This window comes from Meriones unguiculatus, chromosome 8 (genome assembly GCF_030254825.1).
Source record: "Meriones unguiculatus strain TT.TT164.6M chromosome 8, Bangor_MerUng_6.1, whole genome shotgun sequence".
Taxonomy (NCBI): domain Eukaryota; kingdom Metazoa; phylum Chordata; class Mammalia; order Rodentia; family Muridae; genus Meriones; species Meriones unguiculatus.
The window spans coordinates 70,994,544-71,020,509 of NC_083356.1; the positions used below are offsets into that span (position 1 = coordinate 70,994,544).

The window sequence follows — 25,966 nt, forward strand, 5'->3', positions numbered from 1 at the left end:
TATATATGAGTGTGTGAGTGTGTGTGCATGTGAGATGTGTATAGTGTGGGGTGTGTGTGTGTGTATGTGTGTGTGGTGTGTATATTATGTGATGTATATGTGTAAGTGTGTATGTCTGTGGTGTATATATGTGTGGTGTGTGTGCATGTGTATGTGATGTGTATATATGTGTGTATGTATACATGTGTGAGTGTGTGTATATATGTGTGTATATATGTATGGGGGGGTGTACGAATAGTCTCAGATGGCCCACCCCAGGACTCTGATGTCCAGTGACAGTGTCCAAAGCACTAGTCTCTGGGCACCTGCAACTTCAGGCCACACATAGGACAGGCTCAGAGGCCTCACAGTGTCTGACAATATGGCAGAGCCTGACACCTGAGGCTCTGGACAGACCTGAGCAGGTGCTCTGGAGTGTGGGTGCAGGTGAGCCCTGGAAAGAAGAGCAGCCATGCAAAAGCTGGGTTGGGCAGGCCTGAGCTTCCAGAGCTGTGGACCACAGGCGCCCCTCAGCAAGCTGGGCCCTCGGGCTTCTTGGTTGCCATAGGAATGTTAAAAACTAGACGGGCGTTATCATAACCCTGCTTTGAAGATGAAAAAATGAAATCTAGGGAGGCTGAGGCACTTCTCTGCAGCGCTTGTTTTTAAACCTTTTATTTGGGGCTCCTAAAGCCTCTCCCTTCCAACCTTCCAGCTCTAGACAGGAGAGAGGGGCCGCAGACCTCTTTACTTCTCCCAGCTGTTTAGGGTTGACGGTTCTTTCGGGGCCATACCAAACTCCATCAACAGCAAACACAGCCAGCTGTCTCCTCCAAGCTGCTGCGCCGCGAAGCATCTCTCCAAACTACCACACGCCACACGTCACATGCCTTTCTCTCTGGGCTCAGAGTCCTGGACCACGCCCCGCAGGAGGCAATTATCAGCTGTGGACAAACTAAACCCCAAACTAAAATCCCACACTTGGGATTAAACAAAAACATATTTACATAACATAACCAAGGTTTTAAAGAAACCAAAATGTCCATTACAATTCTCCATGACTACACTGACTACATTGCCATTAAGTGCTGGGTCAGAATTCAAACTCAAGCTTCAGGGCCTGAAAACCATCACTGCTGTTGTCTGAAGTCTGCCTTCCCCAGCCTCCTGCTGTAAGGCGCTGAAAGCCCCCAAGCCCTTTGAGACACACGTGGTTGCCAGGCACCCCTCTGGCAGCTCTTTTCACCTATCTGCCGTGAAAGACCCCAATAGCTGGCATTCCTCTCTGGGCTAATGAGAATGCCTGAGCACAGGACGCCTGGTGTGGGCATGACTGAGGTCCAGCCCAGTGGGGACTTCCCCAGGCCCAGTTGGCACCACCTCTCCACACACCCCTGAGCTCTGCCTTTCTGCTCCCACTGGCTCCTGCAGGCTCCGCCAGCCTTCCCGCCACCTGCTCACCAGCCGGCCTGCTGCAGGGACTTCCGGCAGGCTCTGGCTGAATAATTTAGTGTACATTCATGAGCAAGCAGGAGGAAATATAAATAGCCGTGCATGGGGCCTGCTGTGTGCGTGTTCGTGTGTGCGTGTTCGTGTGTGTGTGTGTGTGTGTGTGTGTGTGTGTGTGTGTGTGTGTACATGTGAATTGCTTTTCTGACCTGATCTGGGATAAATTATGTACTGCCCTTACAAACGTAGCACACCCCAGCTAATTACAAGACTCTTGGTGCCTGTGATTCATCCACTATCATTTTGAACCAGTTGTTCATATTTTTAATACAAAAGGGGAAAAAAGATTCATTTTTGAGAACAGTGCCAACCAGGATCTTGGCATGGAAGAGGGTAGTTTTCCATTATGGGCTGCGTTCTGGAATGTTCTCCAAGACGGTAGAACCTCCTGCCAGAGTCACCGGAAAGCACCCTGAGGGCAAAAGTGCAGTGTAGACCAGAAGTCCCTGGAATTGAACCCTTAGCTTCCGTGGGTTCTCTTGGTGACTGCCTCAACTCCTGGCCCAGCTTCACACCAAGACCCTGACTGGTTTGCTGTGAGAATCCCTGACCCCACTATCTCGCACCTGACCACAGGCTCCAAGGGCTGCGGTTGGGACACGACGCCAGCCTGACCTTGGGCAGGCCCCTCCCTCTGGGCGCTGCAGGCCTAGTTTCCCCCCTGGATGAGTAGGGACTAAAGACCGGTTTCCTTGTCTATCCTAGGTCATTTGGGAAGTGGTTAAAATCTGTTCTTAGACAGAGACATGCATTTCCTAAGGCTTCCATATGTTCCCAGGGAACAGGTTTCCAGTCTGAGTGGCCACTGGGCCACTGCCTGGTCAGGTCTCTGGTCTCTTTGCCCCTGCATTGGCCACCAGCCATGTTCGCCTGCCTCTATCAGAGCAAGTCTCCTGTTCCAGGTCATCTGCTCACCTGCAATTTGGCTGTTCTTTGGGGTGATCACCATCAGTCCCCTCTGAAAGTGGAAGACCACGAAGCACTCAGAGGTTCCTGCCTACACACCACGATGGAGGTCTCAGCCAGGTCCATGAGCCCAAAGGGCCTCCTCTGTCACTCCATTAGCTGTCCTTGGCCTAGTAAGAGCTGGACCAAGATGGCCAAGCCAATTAGGGCTAAATATGTGCTACTGAAGCCACGAGGAACCTGACAACCCAGTCTCTACTGTGCCTCAGATACTCGGACGGATCATGTCCGCCTCAGCCCCGTCCCCAGTTCCAGTCTTCCAGATGGGTGTGGTTCGGTGGTGGCTTTCCACTGTTCTAGTCTGGGTTCTTGCCTGCAAAAGCTCACTGTCAAGGCACAACAGCCTAATACCTCAAATACCAGGCATGGGAGGGGCTTCTTGCTGTCCCATGATGCCTCACTCCCTGGTCCCTCCAAAGAGCATCAGCCCTGCATCTTCTGCTGTTGAGCCTAGGCCTGGGCTTCTCCAGTTTCGGAAAAGCTCCTGCTGCCTGCCTAGCCATCTACCCACCACAGAGGGAGGGAACCAAGACAGTAACCTGGTTTATGTACACAGAAGGGAGAGAGACACTCTGTAGGTACTCAGTGTATCTGCTGGCAAATGTTTGCACTGCTGGGCACACGACGGGTTATTGAAGTGCCTCCCTGGGGAGCCATGAGATGTGTGCTGTTCAAGGTTTGACCCTGCCTCCTGGGGGTCCCCTTGTTCCCTCTAAGAATAAGAGGGAATTATTATTAGTAACAGGAGGCTGCACAACACAGAAAGTGTTCCCAAACTCACAAGTAGGACAGCAAATCACCAAAGTCCTTCTAAGAGGGAAACCAGAGGCTGCTCACTGTGCCTCGGTGGCTGTGAGACTGTCCAGGGCCACTCACGGGGCCCTCCCAAAAGCCAAGAGCAAACCTCGCAGCTCCTCAGTGCACACCTGTAATGCTCATCCTGGAAACCAGCCTACAGTTCTGCAGAGGGGGCTCAGGAGACACCCAGAGGTACGCGTACAGATCCCCACCTGGAGTCAGCTGGAGATGGCCCTCAAAGGACGTCCACATGGGTCTTCATCGAGTGTCATCTGGAGATGCCCTGTGGAGGGTGTCCATGTGAGTCTTCACCCAGGGTCAGCAGCAGCTCAGCAGAAAATACTGTCAATCACAGATTCCAAAAAGGTTACCTGTTTCAGAGGTCCCTGAAGAATTTCCCTAACACCCACCTAAGTCCTGGGTGTCCTTGATAAGTGGGGAGGGAGGCACATAGTTCAGTACAGAATGTCCCACAAGTGTCTGACAGTGAGTTATAATGACGGTAGAGGTGAGAGCGAGACGACCCACTGTCCTCCATGGACACCCAGTGTTCCTGACTCCAGGGCTCCTGAGTTTAATGGTCTCAGCTACTGTGGAATGTGAAGTATGAGTTCTCCTTCTACATGAAGGTACTGAGACCCCTGAGGATCAAGAGTGTAATAGAGAGCAGTCATCAGGAGACAGAGCTTTTGAGCAGACCCAGTCCATCTCCTCCAGTCTTAGCACCATCCGGACACCTCCAAGAGTAGGACACAAAGCCACTGTCAGCCACTGCTGTGACCCTTTCGACCCTTTACATTGGTTAAAAATCCCCATAACATTTGTGAGAGTGGAATAGGACACCATATTTCATTTTAACAGATGAGAAAATTAGCACTAAAGAGAGTAAGCAATTCAACAGACCTCTTAAAAATATGGATGAATAGATGAATGGATTAATAGATATCTATACAGCATTGATGGAAGGAAGGAAGGAAGGAAGGAAGGAAGGAAGGAAGGAAGGAAGGAAGGAAAAAAGGAGAAAGAAAGGAGGATGGCGAGGGAAACTAACAACAGATAAGAGATAGGTGGATGGATGGACAGATGGACAGACAGATGGATAGATGGACAGATTGAAGGGTAGACAGATAATAAACAAATGGATGGAAGAGTGAACTAGTAAAAGACGTAGAATACTCTGCAATCATGTGACCATCTCTCCCTGCCACATGCCCAGTTAAGCCTCTTCCACACAAAGTCATCAACAGCCTGATGGAAGACAGGAAATGTGTAGTTATAGACTGGGCATTGTGACTCACACCTTTAATCCCAGCACTTGGGAATCAGAGACAGGCAAATCTGGTCTTCATAGTGAGACCCTGTCTCAAAAGAGAAGAGAGAGAGAGAGAGAGAGAGAGAGAGAGAGAGAGAGAGAGAAAGGAAGGAAGGAAAGAAAGAAGGAAGGAAGGAAGGAAGGAAGGAAGGAAGGAAGGAAGGAAGGAAGGAAGGAAGAAGGAAATGGACAGTTACTGAGCTGGCATGGGGTCTTGGGTGGAGCAGGGCCACTGAGTGAGTGTGATATGGTATTGGTTTCCTTCCTAAGCTATGTACCTCCCTCCCTGTCTCCAATAATGTACCTATGAACAGAGACATCCATCAATAAAGAGTGGAATAAAAACGTACTCCCAGGATACTAAGCTTTTCCTTCAGGGAGTTCCCACTTGTCAGCTGTGCAGGGCTTTGTGAGTTCTGTCTTCTGATGAGCCGAAAAGACCCTGGGGGTCTTTCTGCCTCCACCCCAGCAATGGGCACAGATCCTGGTACCCAACACGTTCACACCCCTAGCCACCATGAGAAAATGAGGGAACCTTTGAGAAATTTGTTGTCGTGACTTGCAAGAGCCATAAGGACAAAAGCAGGTACTTTCTGTGCCAGCTCCACCAGCATGCGATATAGTACTTGGCCCTCAGTTTATGATAAGATTCGGGGTTTGATTTAAACTCAACTGGCCAGCCTCCTAAAGGAAGCAAGGAAATACTGCTTGTGTATGAAAAAAAAAAAAACTTAGAGGAAAACAAACCAACTGGAGCCCGGGGAAGCTGCTCAGGGAACATCTGGAGGGAGGGTTTCATAACTCATGACTGAGACAGCCAGATGCAGCGTTCCCCCATGTGCTCAGGTTTAATTTAAAATTGTGTGACTTTGGCATCTATCTCTGGCTTCCTGAATCTGGGAAGTGTGCTCAGTTTCGGCAGCGCCTCCCCGCCCCCCGGAATGGAGCATAGTCAGGGTGACTTCACATTCTGGAAGGGCCACAGTCTAGGGAGGAAAAGCCTTTGGGCTCAGCAGGACCTTGTAACTTCATCTTCATGCGCCTCGGGAGTCACATTCCTGCAAGGTTGAAAAGGCTTCAGCAGTGAGTGCATGCTGGCAGCGCTTCTGGCGACTTGCCGCACTCCGAAGCCCACCCTGCAGTGTCCAGTGTCAGTGGGGACCCAGCAGAGGGGGCGGGGCCTCCAGGAGCTCCTGTCCCAAGGACAATACAAAGTAACTTCATCCGGTGGGCATTGGCACCCCCAAAGAATCCAGGACTGTGCAAAAAAGCCCAGAGGCTTCCAGGTCTTAGATGAGGCAGGGTTTGTACACAGTGCACTTCACCAAAACCAGCTCCAGTTAGACCCACCAACACCCTCCAGAGAAGGGAGAAGCAAAACCGAGCAGCCAGACTCTGGCACAGAGGTGCAGTAGCACCTCGCCTCTCCCAGGCTCACAGTCCTGGACCCCCTCCCCCAGTCTCCCCCCAGTGGACCACCTCGGTGCCCAATTCCAAAGGACACTTTTGACAGCATGTCTCAGCAGATGGCGCCCTCTGGAGGGATACAATGAACAACCTCACCAGCTGACCAGAGAAACAGAGGGACAGATGCAACCTGGCCCCTGCAGTCTGCTTGACTGTGAGGAGCCCTGCCTGCCTCCACCACCCCACGTCCAAACAGCTCCAGGCATCTCCCCAACCTCCCCAGGTGATTTGCAGGTTCAAATGCCCCCATCAGTACAGTCAATCCTCTGATTTAAAGGTCTATGTGGGAGAGAGTTGTGAGGGACAGGGCCATCCTGCAACACAGGGGCATCGTGCTGCCAGTGAGCGGTGTCAGTCAATTTGGACACCCAGCAATGCAGGGCTGTGGAAATGTGCAAGGCGGTTCTTACAGAGTGAATGGAAAAGCCCAGAGAGACCCTCACCAACCCTACCCTGAAGTTACAGGGAGCTCGGAGGCAGTTCTTCCTTCCTGTCTTGACAAATGTGTTTCCCAGGATTCCACGGTGGGCATGGACGTGAAGGCTATTCTTCAAGACAAGACCACCAAAGGAACATTTCACTTCAGAAGAGCTGCCTGGAAGCACTGGGCAGCCAAGACCTTCATTGTTGCCAGAACCTGGCTGGCACAAAGGCCTTTTGCTCTGTTCTTTCTACTCCCAGCCACTCCAAGGTGGAGAAAGTCCCCTACACTTCACCCACAAGGACAAAACCCCATACTACCCACGCCCTCAAGCCAGTGAGAAACAGAAGGGGATCCACCCAGAACCACCCCATCTACTGAGGTGGTTCTGGGGGGCCTCAGGAAAGTCTAGGTACACTGGAGTGAAACAAGAGTCCAGGATTTGCTTGCCTGAAGCACTGGAGACTCGGAGGGGAAAACAAGACAGTTTATCTCGTGACTTTATGAGGCCCAGCATTAGCCTAGAATGGCAGCAGATGCAGTGACTGAGCGCAGGGAACAGTTGATGAACCCTAATGCATGACCCTTCCTCCCTTTCCTCTTCTGCTGAGTAATCAGGAGGGCACACCCTTGAGGTCATCATGGCCTTATTGTGGCCTCTGCTGCTCTCATCTGTCTTTCAACAAGAACCTTGTGTGGCTTTGTCCCTACGTTTTACAGACTGTTTATGTTAAAGCTCATCAGATGTATGACCTGGCAGGCAGGCTTGGCTCTACTTTAACCTTACAGTTTAGGGAGAGGCGGAAGGCAGGTAGCTTGGCAGAGTTTGGGTGGCAGGGAATAGCAAGACCAGCAGGCATTCGCAGGAGTCTGATGGTTGGGCATAAGCTGGCCCACGGAGTTTTTGAAATTGTATCATCGGATTTCATTTCTTACACTGCCGCCCAAGGACTTCCTTTCTGAGGTGGAAGGGAGAAGAGGTGGCACAGTTCCTAACACCCAGGCTCTCCTCACACTTTCACTGCCTCAACCAGAGGGCCTGGGGAAGAGGGTCGGATGGGCGTGGGCAGAGTGAGGTACCACAAGGGACCATCCCGTTGCTCGTCTCACAAGGGTCCACAGGATGCCCTCTTGGGGTTCCAGACTTCTCACTTCCTCCCCTGTCAGCTCCCTTAGGCTGGCATCCCATCTCCAGATCCTGCCACAGCAATGGAGCCTTTCTATGCCAGATTATGTTTCATAACTACTTCTCTGTCAACAGCTTCCTACACAGATAGGCCTCCATCATTTAATATGGAGACAACATTCTTGCGCTGACAGATCAAAGTCTCCTGAAACACACTCCTGCTCTGACGGTTTATAGACTGGGTGATCTCACCCATTGGGAGGTTGACCCTCCACCCATCGAGTGATGTGGAGGGTGGCACCAAGGTCCCCTGGCTGCCTCCTGGGGCTGATATACTGCTCCTTTTTGCAAAATAAGGAGAGATCCTAGTATCTTGGCAAACAGCACCCTAGCTGGGACTGCCAGAGAGGCACTTATTCCAAAGTCCCTTCCCCTCCCTGGAGGTGGTCAGGAGTTATGGAGGCCCAATCTCCCGGGGTACACCGAGGTGCCAGGCTAATGTGTGTGTGTGTGTCCCACATGGGCGCCATCTGCCCCCCGCTGTCATGTAGGAGCTTCCTACAGACTGCCTTTCAGTACAGATGGAGACCTGGTGCCCCAGATGTTTGCAAGGCTTTTCCAGCTGGTCATAGGCAGAGGTGCTGCCCAGGTTCAGGTTCAGGGTCTCTGGCCCAAGGCTCATGCTGACATTAGTGCTTCCTTACTTTGCTTGACTTTCATAGGACTTTGGGGACCTCCATTCCGGGAATCTGCTGAGCTACCACACTCCCTGGGAAAGTACCCTGTGAGATTTCTAGAAAAATCCTACTTCAATCTACTCTCTCTAGTTAGCTAGATGAGTTAATGGTTTCACTAGTTAACCAAAATAAATTGCATCCAAAATAATTGTATAAAGTGCTTATGAATTCTTAAAAAGCTACATCTGCATATATCTGGCATTTATTTAATTTTAATTTTTTTTTTTTTTGTCTGCATGCCTTCCTTTTGGAGCACAGTGTAGCTGCCAGCATAGTTGTCCCTGGAAACTTCAACAGAGGCTCTCTAAATATTTTATTCACCAGTTGCAAACAGGAAATGCAATTAGAAGCCCTGATTCTTAGCACCAGGGAAAGGGGCATCTCGCTGGGGGGCACAGATCCCTTTAATCTTTGAAATTTACAGTGTTTGGATTATAGAGCCACAGGAGACGGCCTTGTAGGTTTTTATTTAATTTTTTTTTTTAACTGGAAGGGAAGTGATGGTTTTTGCAGATCTGGTGGTGCCTGGATGCATTGAAGCTTTAATGGATACTAAAAATGCAACTCCTTGAAGCATCACAGCCATGTTAGCTGGCTTTGAGTCACTGGGTTGGAAAAGACAGAGAAGACTGGGGAGAAAACAGGAAGCTACCATGGCGCACGGGGGGGGGGGAAGAGAGTATATTCTTAATGCCGTGAAGGACAGTAGGAGTCTGACCCTAGCGGAGGTCTGAGGACTAAGCCTGACGGTGCAAGCCTGGCGGCGGGCTGTTTCTCCCTGTGCGGCACCAAGTTCATCTGCCCTCTGAGTTCTTGTGCAGGGAGTTGTGCCTGTGGAGTGCTCCCAGTCTACACTGAGGAAGACCACAACCACCTAGAACAAACTGGTGCTGACCCGGCCTCTGTAAAGTTGACCTTCCCCAGCCATCCTCAAGGGGTAAGCATTTTCCCAGACCCCCACTCCCTTCCCAGCAGGTCTAGGCAACAGGGTAGAACAGACATACAATGAGGAACCAGGCTCACATGTGCCTCCAGGGCCTTCCTTCTAAGACAGAAGGCTTGAAGTCAGAAAGGAGCCCAGAGACAGCAGGGCCAGCCCCACCCCTTTCTAAGAAGTCACCTGTGTCTTCTCCCCAGGATGACTGGGCACCACAGGATGACTCCAGGCATCTACCGAGTCTCAGCATCAAAGGTCATATCTGCCCCAAGGGTGAAGTGCCACATTGTCCTACTAGACAGATGTTTCAAGCTCCAGCCACAGGTTTCCCACTCAGAGGCATCCTCTTAAGAACCTAGTGACCAGCCACGAAGGGGTTCTTGCCCAGGGATGGGCCTTAGGCTTTGTTGCTCCTGAGCCGTGAAGGCCCAAGAAGCATGCACACCGATCCAGGCTCCCTTCAGCCTCTGAATGATATGAGGGGCTGACCCAGCCTTATAAAAACATCTGGCGACAAGGACCCCCGAGATGATGCTTGCTGAGGCCAGGCCGGATCGGGGACCATTGCATTGCTGGTTGTCCCTACACCAAACCTGGCTGTGTCTTGCATGGAGGCCGTATGTGAAGCATGGGATACCCAAGTCCCCCAGCAGCACAGCCAAAGGTGTGGAGAAGTGCAGCCTCAGCGTTCTGCTCTGGGCACAGAATTCAGCACCTGGAACAAGCTGGGTACCAAGCACTCCTAGCAGGGTTCAGTCTCCAGGTCATTCTAATATGGCTGCTAGAGGCACCTGACCACTGCACATTGTCACCTCGTGTCCCCTTACAGTGACATTGGATCTCGGCTCACATGCATTGGCTCCACAGAGAAGTCACTTCTTGTCGAAAGACCCTTCTCCTGCAGTAAGTGAACAGCCCACATTCTGCATGCCAAACCCAGAGATGAAAGAATCCCCACCCCTAGGCCTCTGACCCCAGCCCTGGCTGACACAAGGGCCTTTGACACTCCTTGAACTCCCCAGCTGTCCCTGGGACCAGCAGCACACAGATAGGAGGCAGCGCCATCTAGTGGGCCGGGTGGACTACAGTGTGGCCTGGACCTAGCAAGCCAACCTAAGGACCTCCAGGCCAGCAGTGGAGCCCAAGGCTGGAAGTCTGTCCTATTGGGCCACAGAGAGGTTTTCCTGTCAGGGGTAGACTGAGACCTTTCTCCAATGTGTGAAGACCTTTCCCCACCCTTAGTCTTCTCCCTGGCTCCAACACTGATTAAAAGACACTCTGTGTCTACCTCCTCGACTGTAGCCTGACACAACTCCTGGCCGTTTGGTAGGTGAAGGAAGAGCTCCCATTGGCTCAGCACAGATGGAAGCCTGTGGACAAGGTTGGGGGTGGGGCGCTAAACCACCCACCTATTGGGCACAACCAGAACCTCCACAGAGGCCCAGCCTGCCTCCGAAGCTCTGGCCCAGGTGGCCGCCCTGCTACCGGCAGCTAGGTGCCACCCAACACTGTTCTTTTCTCAGCATGTGGTGTGGTGAGTGTGTCTATGAACACGTAACAGGTGTGCCTGGTGGGTGTGCCTGTACGCATGGCAGGCATGCCTGTGCGCTTAGTGGGTCTGAGTATACACACGGTGGGCAGCATGCACGTGCAAGGTGCCTGATGGGTGTGCATGTGAGCGTCCATGCCCACGGGTGTGCGTGAGTGAGAGGGGTGCGCTTGTGTGAATTTATGTGTGTGAGTGTGCACAGTGGCTGTGTGTGTGCCTGTGTGCACTGCCTATGGGCTTGGTGGGGAGGCATGCGTGTGTGGTGGGTGTGAGCATACGCTTGGTCAGTGTTGATATTTTCATGTATTGTGTGGGCGTGTTTGGCAGACGCGCACGTATGCACAGTCGATGTACATTTGTGTAAGGTGGTTGTGCCTGCATAGATGAACACGTGTGTACATTCCATAAGTACAGATATGTATGTATACATACATGTAAATGCCTGAACAGCTTCAGATTGGAGGGCTGGATGTTTATACCTATGAGAACCAAAATTCCCCCATCCACTGCTCTGCCCACAATCTAACCCTGCTCTGGGGCAGGTGAGACCTCAGACCTGCAAATCCAGCTTCCTTGGACACTGCAGCCTTGGGCACTACAGACCTAATCCCTGTGTGAGGGAGCCTGCTCTGAGCTGCACATCAGGCATCTGTGGGTATGGTGACGCGCAGGCATCCGGGCCTGTGGGGGGGCCAATAGGATCTCCTGCAGGGACTGGTACCCAGCTTGGCCCTCCGCTCTCAGCCAGTACCTCCTGCTCAACACAGCCCTTCCCACCAGGCTTTAAATGTTATCATATTTCTGCCCTAAGGATAATGATATGCACCCCACACCACTCTGCCCCCCCAGGATGATCAAACAACACCTTGGGACAACAAACCCCGCCCTTGAAAAGCTCCCATTCACAGCTTGTGCATTATGAGCACAGTGTTCCTTGTTGAGTGCTCTCAGAAGGTGGCCTTGGCCATGTCTGGAGTGGGATCAATCCCCTATAAATAGTCACTTGCATTTTGGGGCCACTGCCCTGGGTTTGGGAGTTGCCTGCAGTCAGTGTGCCCCATGGCCCTAACTGCCTGTGATGACCCTATGAACCTATGATCCATATGTGCATTTGGTCTCTCACATTTAAGATGGCATTCTAGAACAGCATCCTCTGTACTGGCTGTGTAAATAAAACAATGGGATGGCAGAGAGAGAGCGAGAGCGAAGTCTGGAAGCATCAGTGGCACCCACTGTCTCCATTTCTCACCTCCCACAAGCTCCACAGCCCACTCCAATCTGGCGCCCAGACCCGAAGCGTTTCCACCCGCAGCTCCCTGGGACCACCACAGCCTGGCATGCAGCTCACTGCCCGCCTCTGCAGCCCAAGATAGCCGCTGGCCACTCCCTTCTAGAAGCAGTGCCCACCTGTGCTTGGACAACATGCTTGCTGATCCTGCCCCCCTCTGGCCCCACCTCCTCATCAGCCACCTCTCCTGACTCCAGCCCCAGCCGGTGCACTGTGCAGAGTGACGTAAGGCCTGCCAACTCCGGATCCCAACTCTCACCCAGTCCTGTAGCCACTGGCTCCCCCAGGTGCCCATCTGAGCTAGCTGAGCCTCTCCCCCACCGTAGCCACCATAAGCCTCTTTCCCCTCCACCCCCACCGCTCCACTTATATTGTCACCACACAGATTTGCTGGAAGTCCCCAGCATGGGCCCACCCCCTTGAGGGCACAGTCTCCTACAGTGCACGCACGCGCACACATACACACACACACACACACACACACACACACACACACACACCTAGCCTGGCTTCCTACCTGTTTCAGGTTCCTAGTGTCACAGCCCCCAGGGCCTTTGTTTTCTGTGTTTGCAACTCATCAAGCCCAACTAACTCATCATGTCCCTGCTATGAGGCCCCCCATCTCATCCTTGAGACCTCAGCCACAGTCCCCTCCCTCAAGAGGCCTCCTGACATGGCCACCAGTCCAATGTTCTTAGAGCAAAGGATTAAACAGGCACATGTCCCCCAAAAGGCCAGACTCCCAGATAAACAGACCAGGGAGAAGCCCCCGATTGTTCAAGGGTGAGCAATAGTGAGGGAAAGGTCTGGGGTGGGAGAGTCAAAGCAGGCCTCCGGAGTAATGGACGCCTGTGCTGTCAGGTGTGCTGGCTGCTCAGGAGGCTCTCACTGGTTTTGCTGCCAGCCTCCAGGACGTTCCTCCCCAGCACCTAAGCCTCTGAGGCCCTTAATTCCTCATATAGGAGGGGTCAGGCAGGGGAGGGGGGCCTTGATCGCCTCCAGCCTCTTTCTTCCCTTTTCCTGGGATACTCGCTGCAGGCAACTTCTTGCTGCTCAGGTCTTGACTCTAGCACCATTCATGGCAAAGGGACTCAGGACCCAACCCTGGGAAACAGCATTCATAGATGAGATATGCCTTTTGCATATCACCCTGTCTTGTCCTTCACAGCCTCGAGCAGTCTCCTTTATTGATTCTCTCTCTCTCTCCCTGTTTCTTATCCTGAAATCTCTCCTCATTGTGGCCATGCTCTAAGGAGGTACTCAGTATATCAACGACTAAAGGAAAAGACTGCATGTCTATGGGGATCACAGAAGCCAATGATAAATCTTCCCTGGGCTTGCTCAGTTTAAGACAGGGCTGTAAGGTGAACCCTTGAATCACTATGATTTCTGCAGGAATGACCATACCCTGCTAAGCTTCAGCATGTGACTAGCTACACGGATCCTGGCCACATCCTACCATATTGGTCCCAATAATTCCCCCTCCTTCTAAGGTCCCAGTAACAAGTTAAAATTGGAGTCTACCAAAGTTCTCATGAGTAGCCAATAAGTCCACTGGACTTGCTTGCAAAGCATGGGTGTGGCTTACTGACAGTAGCTTGGGGTCCCCCAGGCAGACATGCTGGACAGTCTTCACCCAGGATGGATGATGGCACTCCCATAGGCCTGTAGAAGGAGCCCCCTTCCCCCAGGCTTCCCCAGCCTATGTGCTCTACCCCCTCCCCAGACTCTGAGGCCGAAAGGCCATGTGCTGAATTGTATGCAACTGGTTGGAAAGAGTCAGAGGGAATGTCAACCGTCAACTAGGCCAGCTGGGACCATTTGCAAACAGGCACAGCTTACCTCATGAAGATGCCAGCTGTTTGGCTCAGAGGGCAGTCCTGTACAACAGCCCCCCTAACATGGGTTCCCCACCTTGGGTGCCCCAGTGACACACTTTGCAAAGCGCCCTTCCTTCCACTCAGTGTTTCAGCCAGCCTACAAACCATGTTGCAAGGCTAGAGCATCCCAGCCTCATGTTAAAGAGATACCTCAACCAAATGAAGAGTCTCAGCTGTGGTCACGGCTATGGAGGTCACAAGCTGGGCTATTTGGGGTTGCGGGAGCTACACTGGGGTGCTCTGGGTTGAAGCTGTTGCTCTCTGATGAGGATGTTGGGCGACACCTCCCCCCTCCCATCAGCTCAGGGCAGGTGGACAGAAACTCCTCCAGCTGTGAAGACCAGCTGCCCAGAGCCATGGTGCATTTTTTTACATATTGGACAGATTTGCCCGAAGATGCTTTGAGACTATATAAGTCCAGATGAACCCGATATCCTTGTGAACAACGGTGGCCCAGGTCAGGACTGCTCAAGGCTCCACCTAAAGCCAAGACAAGACTCAGCCTATGGCTAGGATCAGGGCTCAGCCTAGCACTGGGGTACTAAGCAAGAATTCCTAGCCAGTCAAGCAGCAAATCCCTTCTTGGAACAGCCAGCCACGCGCCTACGTGCCCCTCTGCCATGTGGGAGCAGAAGATATTTCCAACAGCTGCCGGCCACAATCCCTGTAAAGCCATAAAGCAGAAACTGACTTTGAAATGGCCCTTTCTCCGCCTGTATCTCCGGACATAAATTTAAATAAAATGGCAATTTAAATGCCTGCAACACCAAGGAGGCGGCGTGGGGCTGTCTCTGCAGGCTTTGTGGGGAGACAGAACTCAGCTCTAAACCCGTCATCCTGCGACACACGGGTGAGAGTTGGTGCAGGGCAAAAGGGGACACCAGATCTTTTCAGAAGAGGATACTGTGGAAGCTCATTCCCTCCTCAGAGCCCTGGGGTGGGGTGCTCCCAGGATGCCCTGAGGTATGCAAAGTAGAGGCACCTTCACTATCGGCTCTGTCTCTGGGGAAGCAGGAATATATAGAATCCGTTTGTCACCCTCAGGAACATTTACAAGCCCCTGAGCAGATGCCACACACTCCCAACTCCATAAGCTCTCGTAAATGCCCCTGCTGCCCTTCCCAGCAGGGAGAGGATGGGCAGCTAGATCCCGTGAGTTACCTGGTCTTTGTTTGTTGGAACCCAGCAGCAGTGGGGTGCTCAGAAGAGCTTAGGGTTCAGCGTGGGCAGACACTGAGTCCATCACGGTTCTAACTCTAGCATCTCTAGCAAATCCTCCAGAGCCACTGCTGCTGCCAGGGCTGGGTCTCTCAGTGAGACGCGCAGGGCTGTGTGTCTTATAAGAACATTGGGTAGGAGTAGAGGCAAGAAGACATCTCAGAGGTCCCTGAGTTCAAGCAAGGGCTACGACACTTGTGCTAGCTCTCCTCGGGCTCCATCCTTGGGACTCGTCAAGGTTGCCTCTCGCCTTGCTTGGATTCCACACTTGTAAGCGCTGGAATCATGCGCTGAGTATGAGGGCGACACTCCTAATAATAGGTGCCCACACTATAGGGCCAATGGTTCCCCAAGTGGACCCTCACTGCTTCGCTAAGGCAGCTGGAGGATAGGAAGCTCCACAGGTAGGAGGAAGTGACAAAGCCATTTCCTAGGCTGAGGAAGCCACAGCCCCTTGAACCCTGCCTATACCCCCTTCCATGCTCCCCGACTCCTCCCTTTGCCCCTGAGGCTGGAGTGACCCAGCCTCAAGTGAGACCCAGACTTGTGCCCCAGATCCTGGTGCCTTCAGTCCTAGCTAGGCTTTGTCAGGTTCAAGTCCTCCACATCCTTCCTGATATTGAAGAATTCTTCTTAGCCCCAAGGGACAGTCTTTGTGTCCTCCTTTATATCTGGGGCCATTCAGGGACAAGCTTAGACTGCCACCCTGCCACCCCTTAATGCTTCCAACCTCCTGAGCAGCAAAGCCTTAGTCCTGTCCCATGACGCAGCCACCAAGGAGAGAGGCAAGCCTGTCTCTTGGAGAAGCATGTCCCTGAAGGGTAGTGCTAGCAGTACACAGCCAAACCTCTAGCTGTATCAGACAACAATAAAGGTTCAAAATGTAGCTGGCAGGTCAGAGGCATGGGAACCAACCTAGAGGTTCCCACGGCCAAAGCAAGAGGCACTAATAAATACCACATAAGCACTGCGAGCCCACACTGTATAAATAAGTGAACAAATCATTAAATAGGAGAGAAAGGATGTCTTGGAGAAGAATCCTAATTAATGAGTGTAGAAGGATTGAGGGAAATAAAATGTCGCCATTAGAATGCCACAGAAGTCATTGCTGCCAGCGACAGCCACGGAGGAGGCACGAATTAATGAGAGCAAGCTTGAGGAGGAACAACGTATTTGCATAGTCACAAAGTATCTCCCTCAAGATATTTATTAATTCCAAAGACAAAACAGTAACTGTACGGAGAAGCAGCTTTGTAGGCACCAGTTATGGTCAACCATCAAGGTTAACTTCTCCAAGACTGCCCTCATCATGAACACCCGCGGGCCTCTCGGAAGCCCTCCTCAAATCCTCTACACTCAGCCTCATTATGAAGCATGCCTGGGACTGGGGAAGTCGTTCAGACAGTAAACTGCTTGCCAAGTTTGAGCCCCAGAATTCGTGAAGAAAAAAAAAAAAAAAAAAAAAAAAAACCAGCTGAGTGGCAGGGTCTGAAGAGATGGCTCAGTGGTTAAGAGCACCTACAGCTCTTCCAGAGGACCCAGGTTTGATTTCCAGCAGCCACAGGGTGACTCAACCACCCATAACTCCAGTTCTAGAGGACCTGACACCCTCTTCTGGCCTCCAGGCACAGCAGACATACATGTGGTGCACAGACATACATGCAAGCAAAACATCAATACACATAAAATAAAGCTTTAAGGAGGAAAAAAGGCTAGATTTAGTGGCATGTGCTTGTAATCCCAGCACTGGGGAGACATAGACATAGACTGACCAGGCCAGCCTGGCTCAATCTGCGAGCCCCAGGTCCCAGTGAGAGACCTCGCTTCAAAAAGCAAGGTGGAAGAGGTTGGAGAGATGGCTCAGTAGTTAAGAGCACTTACTGTTCTTGCAAAAGACTGGTGTTCAGTTCCAAGCACCATATGGAAGCTACCAGTCATCTGTAATTTCAGTTCTAGAAGATCTGACACCTCTTTCTGGCCTCCACTCTTATATATAAAATAAATAAGAATAAGATGGAAGGCACCTGAGGGCCTACACATACACACACCAAGAAGAAAAACAGTTTTATACCCAAAGTGAGAGATACTCCACAGAGTGACCTGTAGTGTCCCAGAGCCAGAGAAGAAGGCATCACAGGGTTGGAGCTGGGAGGACTCGGCCACCAATGCAGCCTGGCATCTGGATAAGACCCTGGGACAGGAGAGACCACAGGTGGATGCTGAAATGCCAGCAAAGTGCACCGCCGAGTTACTAACACTCTGAACAGCTCACTTTGCATATTTGTGCTGTGATTGGCTGCGTAGGAGACATTGGGTAGAAGATACACACAAAATTTCTCAACTATTTTGACGTTTTCCTGTCTGTTTTGAAACTACACCAAATTTATGTGATACATTTGCAGACCAGGTTCTGCCAGCCCCAACGTTGTTCAGCTTTGCCACTGCACACACAGACATCTCCAGGCGGCCCTGATGGCCTTCCTCCCCACGAGTGGCACCAAGAGGAAGCAGGAAAGAGCTCTGTCACCCACAGCAAACAAAACCCTCTGTACACCTACAGCTTGCCAAGAGGCTCCCACAGGGAGCTTCTGCCCACCACTCTAAGTGGGACACAGCGACAGTTGGACTTTCAGAGCCCACAACATCTTTCAGCAAAAGCAGGTGGGGCTTCAGACTCCCCAACCCTGTTGCCTGGGGGTGCTGTGAAAATTGAAGGATGGATGGGGCCTCTCAATCAGAGAGAGACCTCCAGGGAGCGAGAGGGGTGGCAAACAAGAGAACCTGGTCGGGGCATCCAGGGAGGCCAGCCAGCACCCAGGGACGTGCACTGCAGAGATGGCAGAATATACTTAGAGAGGTCCAGGTGGCACGGCAAAACTGCTGCCTCTAGGGACCTCTGACAACGACAGGATAGGGATGTGAAGCTGAGGACAGCTGCCCGGAGTGGCCTCCGGAGAAGCTGCTGTTCAGAACCCACAGTCACGTGACACAAAACAGCAGGTTGTCCATCACCTCTGGTGATGAGGCCACCTCTCCTAACATCTGACTTCTTCCCTTACCGTACCCAGCACCAGTTCCCAGCTCCATGTACCACATAACTGTGGTAGGCCAGTGGGCCCTGTCAGCTTGTGCTGTAGCACTAGGCCGACTCATAGCCATTGGCAAATCTCTTAGTGGTTGTCACTCTTCTTTCAGATGGAAGGCTGTAGAATACAGAGATGCCCACCTATGCATTAAAATAAAAAATCTTCACAAAAAAATTAAAAATACCCCCTGCTCTAATAACCTTCCATCCATCACCTGCCTTGCTGCCCAACTCCAATCAAAATCTCATTTGAAATTCATTTTGAGATATGCAATAATGCCTCCACCACCTCCAGGAAATTCAGCAAAGGAATGACGTCAAGAGGAAACATCTCAAACACCACCCGTGGCCCTCAGGGACCTGGACTCTTCAGTAGAAGGGCTCTCAGCTTCCCAGGAACCAGAACTGAAAGCCTCCTCTCCACTCCCCACTTTTGGGTCCTGCAAGGACTCCACCCCTTTAACCAACACAATCATGGGCCTGAGTCATTTCTACCCAATCAAGGCAGCAGCAGGCGGTATCTGCGTGTGCCGGCTGCCTTCACGCTGCGAAGTAGATTAATAAACCATTAGGATAAGCAGGCTGGTTATTAGCCTGAGAAGGAGGCTCTTAGCTAATTGAAGCTATCCAGCAAAATGTCAATGCTGTCTTTGGATATGAAATATTAATGGCACCCGAGCTTGAACTGGAAGGCAGGGGTTGTTTCTGACCGCTTCTTGTGTGACCAAATGTCAGATGGGGACCTTCTCCAGGGACAAGGCCAGAGCCACAAACTCAGAACAAATCCTCCATGGGCCAGCTCCATCATAGTGTTATGCTGTGTACCATGAGGACAGGAGTGGTGTTTGGTGATATGTATGACCCTTCTCTTGCTGAATGTCAAGAAAGACATTCCTGTGTGCAAGGAGTTCAGCCCCTGCCCTTCTGGGGTCTCAGCTTTTGTGATATCTCAAGCCTGCTGGGAGACTTCAAGGCTCCCTTTTTGTGGGCGCTCATCTGGCATCCATCAGGACTGGACGATGTCCTCCACATTGTCAAAAATAACACTGGGCCACCTGCCTCTTCTCCCCCATCCCTGGTCCAGTGTGAGTGTCCTCTCTAGTTTGGAGGGGATGTCTTTGGGAAGCTCCAATCTTCCATCATGGACTGGCCTCCCCAGTTTTTCAGTTCCTCTTTAGCAATTCTCAAGTCCACAGAGACCAGAGCCTGTCTTCCCTGGATGATGGTGACCTAGGGGAGGATGGACTCAGCTGAGACCTATAGCCTAGGCTGGAGATGCTGCTGTCCTTCCTCAGGCATTGCTTCCTGCCTGGAACAAGGTGGGCAGAATGTGTGGAAACCAGCTCACAGCCTGTGCTGGAGCTGTGGTTTGGATCTCAGTACTTAAATCTTCAGCAGAACCCAACATAGAGTGCCAGGTCAGAGCTGCTAAATCTATAGCATCCTTCCAGAGGCTGGGCTGGAGCTGAGCTGTACAGGGAAAACTAAGGCTCCTAGACAAGAAGAAGTCTGTCTCTGATGATGTTGACCCTGTTGCAGAGGGTCTGGGGCCAAGAGGTGAGGCTACTGTAAGCCTGTGGGAGACAGCGCCAGCTTCCTTGAGCCAGCTGGACACAAGGGGCCCCTAAGAAGAGGAGCCAGATTCTGAGTCCTCCTCCCCATGTGATAAATATTAATAGCCTCTTCTCATGTTGTTATAGCAACCACACCTTTGTAAATGTATCAGCCCTGTATCGTGTGTTAGATTTTGTAAGATTGACGTCAACTTTTTCTGACAACAATTTTTAAAAAGGCTCAGTGCTGCTGCTTTTTTCTGTTAAGATAAATTAAAATTCCTCTGGTTTGAAGATTCCTTCAAGACTTCCTCGGCAGCCTGGCCATCATCATCATCTCCCTCCAGGGGCCACGGCCATCACCACCTGTGGCATCCTCTGCATCCGCCCATCCCTCCCCAGTGCTGATGCCTCTCGGAGACAAGAGTACTGTCACAACCCCACTGAAGACTCACTCAGCCCATCACGGTGGCCTCTCTCGGCTTGTAAGAGAGTGGACAGGCCTCGTGGAAGGCCTACGGGGCACCTGTGTGGTGACAAGTGTTGATTGCCTTCAAAACACATAGACTAGGGCTGGCAAGACTGCCCAGCACTTAAAGGTACTTGACACCAAACCTGAGTTCAATCTTTGGGACTCACATGGTAAGAAAGAACTGACTCCTACAGGTTGTCCTCTGACCTCTGTATGAACACACACACATGAACACACACACGCACGCACGCACGCACACAGACGCACTGCCTCAGCAACTCTATTTCCAGGGGGTTAGCTTAAAGACATAACTACGGGTGTAAATCCTGTTGCCTTTGTGCAGTAGAACACTCTAGACAGTGACATATGACGCTGGGGTAGAGGTGCATTTGCTGACATATCCAAGTGCTCACAATACCTTGTTCAGTGAAATTAAGGTCACCCACAGGAAGAATGAATGTTACACAGTGACACATGTCTTGCGTGTGTGGAGGAGTAGTCACTAAGCTATCACCGGGGCCACTTCCCAATCCAGGAATAACAAATACTCCCTCTCTCTTTTCTCCGTTCTGAGGATTCTCTGGTCTTTCTTATATGGCCTGAATTATTTGTTTAACCAAATGAATGCTACAGTTTTGTTAGGTGCAGTGGTGCACACCTCTAACCCCAGGGTTTTTGGTTGTTTTTTTAAGAGGAAACCAGTGTGTCCCCCGCACCCCAGCACATATCAGAAGCCTCTCGGTGCCAGAGTGGGGAGGGAATGGTCCTCCTTGAGCCTCTTTCCTACAAAAGACGCAATCAAACAGTCCCCTCACAGTCCCAGCTCCCGGCGGGGGCTGAGGCTGAGGCAGCTGAGGGTGGGTATGAAAGTTGCCTTGGATGCTCATTGCACAGTCTCTTAGGGACACAGCAGTGGCCAGGAGGTGGCCTGAGGGCTCGCTCCCTTGGCTTTCTCATTATTTCCTGCTAATCAGTGTCACACACCCCGAGGGATGCTGGCCCTGAATGCCACCAGCTGCTCGGAGGAGCCTCTCCCCTGTTCTGAGCATGCTTGACTGAGTTTGGGAAGACAGGGCGTAAGCAGAGCTGACAGCCCCATCTGTTTCCTTCCTAGCAGCAAGAACTGCTCCAAGCCTGGCACAGATCTCTGCGAATGCTCAAGGCTAGCAACGCCCCAGCCCAGCCAGTAGCTCCCACCCCACCCCCGCCTCCCTATGCTGGACCAGCCTGGGATGGTGGTGGTAAGTCTGAAAATCACGCCTGCCACCCAAACACCTCCAGGATGGATTACAGGCTGTGAAGTGACAGTGGCCACATTGATGGTGAGAACCTGACACACCCTTTACCTGAAGCCCAGGCATGTTCTCTATGGAGGTGATCTGGGGCTCAGGATGGCAGCTAAGTCATGAACAGGGCACAAAGATGTCAATCTAGAACCTGGGCTCTGGGGGGGTCTGTCAAGGTCCTGAGTTCAGAGCTAGTGGACTGACTCCTCCTGTGGCAGAGGTCCAAAGCTTCCCTTCATGGGCCACAGGGATAGCAAGGGAGTCAAGCCTCGGGCACTCCTTCCCACCAGGCAGACAAGGAGAAGGCTGTCAGCAGTGCCCCACCACCCAGCGCAGGAAAGCCCAGGTGGCAGGCAAGCCTGTGTGGCAGGTGGGCGAGGCCTGGGCAAGCCTGGAAGGGAACAGAGGTCACCTGCCGGTCTGGAGTCCCTGGAAAGCGATTCCTGAAAATGAGACTTTTGAGGCAAAGTCTCAAAGCATCAAAGCATCCGGGCTGTCTTTGGTGATGATGGTCACAATCTTGGGAAAACTGCCCAGTGCTCAGGCCTGGGTAGAGCTGAGGCCCATGAGTAAGAGAAAGCCAGTATGGCAGAGGGACTCCAGGCCTCAGAGCACCACTCTCCACCACTCTCCCCTGGTGGAACTGAAGGGCTGAGATACCCTCAGTGGCATCCATGATGTTGTAGAATGCGACCCTTTGAACAGAACAGATGCCGTCCTCTTCAGACCATCTGGGCCTCCATGCAAATGTCCACCATTATCAGGCCTCATAAGAGGAGGGGTGGGGAGGGCCACTGGATCCGCACTTGAGATCCCAGCACATCCTCCCAGACATTTGTATGCAGTTTTGCCCTAAGTACACATGACCTAGACCTTTGGGAGGTAGTAGATGAATGCTTCTCCACCTGTGGATCATGACCCTTTGGGGGAGTCAAATGACCTTTTCACAGGGGTCACATATCAGACATCCTGCATACCAGATTCGTATCCTGCACATTACAGTTTATAACAGTAGTCAAATTACAGTTATGAAGTTGCAATGAAATAATTTTATGGTGGGGTCACTGCAACATGAGGAACTGCATTTAAGGGTCACAGCATTGGGAAGGTTGAGACCCACTGTGTTATGAACTGGAGCAGTTAATCTTGAAGAGGGCCCTCCTCCGTGTGGCTCTGGGGAAATGTTGTCGGTTCTGGGTGAAAACTCCAGTGTGGCTGCTGTGGAATCACCTGCACTACTGCAGGTAGCCCCTTCACTGACAATGAGTAAGCCCAATAAACTCCAGGACAAGCTTTGGTGGACCCGTGCCTTGGGTTGTCGCTGGAACCTTAGGAGGAGGGGGTAGATAAAAACTGTTTACATCTCCTTGGGGAGGGGATTCTGGCAGCACACTGTGATGGGCCACCAAGTCCTAACCGGTAACTTCTTTCACAGCCCCTCCTGCTGGGCCAGCACACTGCACCCTTAAAAGTGTTTTCCTCTCTGGGGTGTGTTAACTCTCTTGCTGGGGCAGAGAGCAAGCTTCTCCCCCACGCCCCTCGACTAAGAAGCCACTGAGCTCCGTAACAGCCTGGGAAATACAAGGCTACAGATCTACAAACATGCTCTGACCCATGCGATAAGTGTCTGCCCACCATGCATTGGTTTCCCTCAACACATTTAGGTGTGAGTCCAACCTTTCTTGTCAACCATCATGGTCAAAGTCTCAGTGAAACTACCTGAAGCTAACGTCTGTGTATATCAGTCACCTTAACCCCCAGAAGCCGGAAGACCAAAGATCTGGGCAGTGGGCAAGGCGACATAAGAGCACCTGACCTTGTTTCTATGGCTGGAAAGCAGAATTGGCACAAGCTCTGCCGATTCGCAGCTGAGAAGTGTCTAAGTGGGAAGCTCCCAAGAGCTTCCACATGGTGGGAGGGAGCCTGCAGACAGAGACCAAGATCCGGAGATGGACATTGCAGTAACATCTTGCCTCGATCAATAGTTATTTCTCTATTCTAAATTACTTACTTTTCCCCAGCAGCCATCAGAGGTACCTGCCACCTATCAGCTATGACAAAAGTGCTGTTGGAATTTCCAGACGCAGGAGGGTTGGGCTGTCTGCTGTTTGCTCAGTAATCTGCAGCAATGGCAACAGGCAGAGAGAAGACAAGCAGAGAAGAAAGCTAATGAACCATGGGGCGTCCACAGCAGGTGTGAAGCCGCAGGTCCCAGGAAGCCACAACAGCACTAAGGAAGTAGGGCCAGGCTCATTGACTGTGATCTTTTCCTCCTGGCCTTGACTTAGGTCCAACCATGTTCTAGGGTATTCTCTGGGGACAAGTCTTTAGAAGAGAGGGATGAGCAACCATACTCGGAGACAAGGACAAGAACCCACAAGGAAAGCTGGGAGGTAGTGTGCCCACAAGCCCATAATGGAGGCTGCCCTAGGACTGTGGAGGATGGCTGTCCCTGGAGCAAGTGCAGGAGAGTCTCAAGGGAGATTTCCTTTGAAGAGAGCACATCCCACTTGTTGCCAGTTGTTGTGGGTGCAATTATGCCCCTGAAAAAGTTTGTCCCTGCACTGCCCCTCCAGAACCTAAGACTGGAATGCTGACTTGGGAAAAGACTGCCCCAACCTGTGGCACAAGGAGGAGAGAATGGGAGACAGGAGAATGGAGGATAGGGAGCAAAGGACAGAGAGGATGGAGCAGGGGATGCTGAGGATGAGGAGGAAGTGAGAGAGATGAATCCTCAGGCAGAGGGAACATTCTCCCCAGGGCTCTCAGAGGACACATCACTCAGCCCAGGGCTGATCTTTGGACCTCTGATCTCCAGAGCCAGAAGGAAATTACCTCCTGCCTCTGGGATCTCCAGTCTGGAGTGTTTGTTTCCAGAAGTCCAGGACTCTACTTCACTGCCTATGGGGAAGCAGGGCAGCAATAATGGGCATGTCTCCTCCTGGGACCTGGGTTTGCTCTTGGTCCTACATGTTCCCAGCTGTGTCTTGGGGGCTGTGATATCACCTCTTTTTGCCTGTCTTTATATCTTAAAATGAGGACACAGGTGCCACAGGTTCCAGGAGGTCAGCATGAGGGTATGAAGTGACACACTGGTGAAAGAGTTGCTGTCCGTGCACCCCATTCCACACAGAACCTGCCCATGTCATCCATGCTCAAGGACATAACCTCCACCTATTCCACCAAAGGCTACCAGAGAACCTTGCAGGGAATTCTGAGGCTCTCAGTGAGTGAGCACCACTGCCACCCATGTCAAAAGAGAAGCAGAGCAGTCTGGGACCATGCCTAACCTCCAACCACCTTCCAGGCCTTCGAGGGGAGTTTGAAGATGAGGAGAAAACAGTGATAACCTGTCCCGTGGAAGTCCTTTAGTGTGGAAGGACAAGAAGAGAAGTACCCTCAGAGTAGGCCGCAGGCACAGGAGGAGTAGGTACAGCCTGGCCTGGTGAGCCCTACTTCCACTCGGCTCAGGAAGAGAGAGGGAGGCCGGGTGTGGTGGCACAAGCCTGTATTCCCAGCACTCGGGAAGGCAGACACAGGTGGATCTCTGTGAGTTTGAAGCCAGCCTGGTATACAAAGCAAGTCCAAGACAGCCAAGGCTACACAAAGAAACCCTGTCTCAAAGAAAGAAAGAAAGAAAGAAAGAAAGAAAGAAAGAAAGAAAGAAAGAAAGAAAGAAAGAAAGAAAGAAAGAAAGAAAGAAAGAAAGAGAAAGAGACAGAGAGAGAGAAAGAGAGAGAGAGAAGCTCTACCACCACTCAGCTTAGAAGGGAGGGGGGACCTTTTGGGCTTACAAATGTTAACTTTGTTCTCTGAACTTGAAAAGGTGAATGTTGAAGATGCGACTGACAAAGATGCAGGGTGTTCTACCCTTGAGCTTGGCTTCCCTTCACCAAGCTGAGCACCAGTCCCGTAGATACCAGAAGAACAGCTCAGGAGGGGCAGCCTGAATTATCCCATGTGAGCTCTGCAGTTCATTATGCCACTGGCAGGTCATGCCACTAGCAAGTGTTCTTCCTACACACTGGTCCAGCTCCCAGTGGCTCTTTCCAAGCCACCCTTCCCGTCCCAACCCGTACCTTCTGATCCCACTCCCTCACACCCTGCATCCCTGGCTAAGCGAAGCTTCCCACTCTCCCCCTAGTCAAGCCAGCCTCTCACTGCCTCTCCTACAGCTCCAGGGCATCATTTTGTGGACCCCATAACAAGAGCAGTGATGACAGCCACAGAGACATCACTTCTGAGGATGTCACACTCACAAATGTATTGATGTCTCAAATAAGCAAATAAGGTTGACACTGTCATTTGCTGTTCCTGCTTTTCAGGTGAGTAAACTGAGGTACTTGCTCAGAGTGCCCAGCAGGTCATCTGGGTCTTTATCAA

The 25,966-nt window shown here is 51.7% G+C and overlaps 1 long non-coding RNA gene across 1 annotated transcript in view; it reads right to left on the minus strand.

Moving 5' to 3' along the window:
- Positions 1-25,966, minus strand: part of LOC132655860 (uncharacterized) — a 94,871-nt gene that overhangs the window by 16,447 nt on the left and 52,458 nt on the right. Inside the window, exon 4 of the long non-coding RNA XR_009593760.1 lies at positions 3,465-3,594. This is a non-coding gene — a long non-coding RNA (uncharacterized LOC132655860). The remainder of the gene's footprint in view (positions 1-3,464; positions 3,595-25,966) is intronic.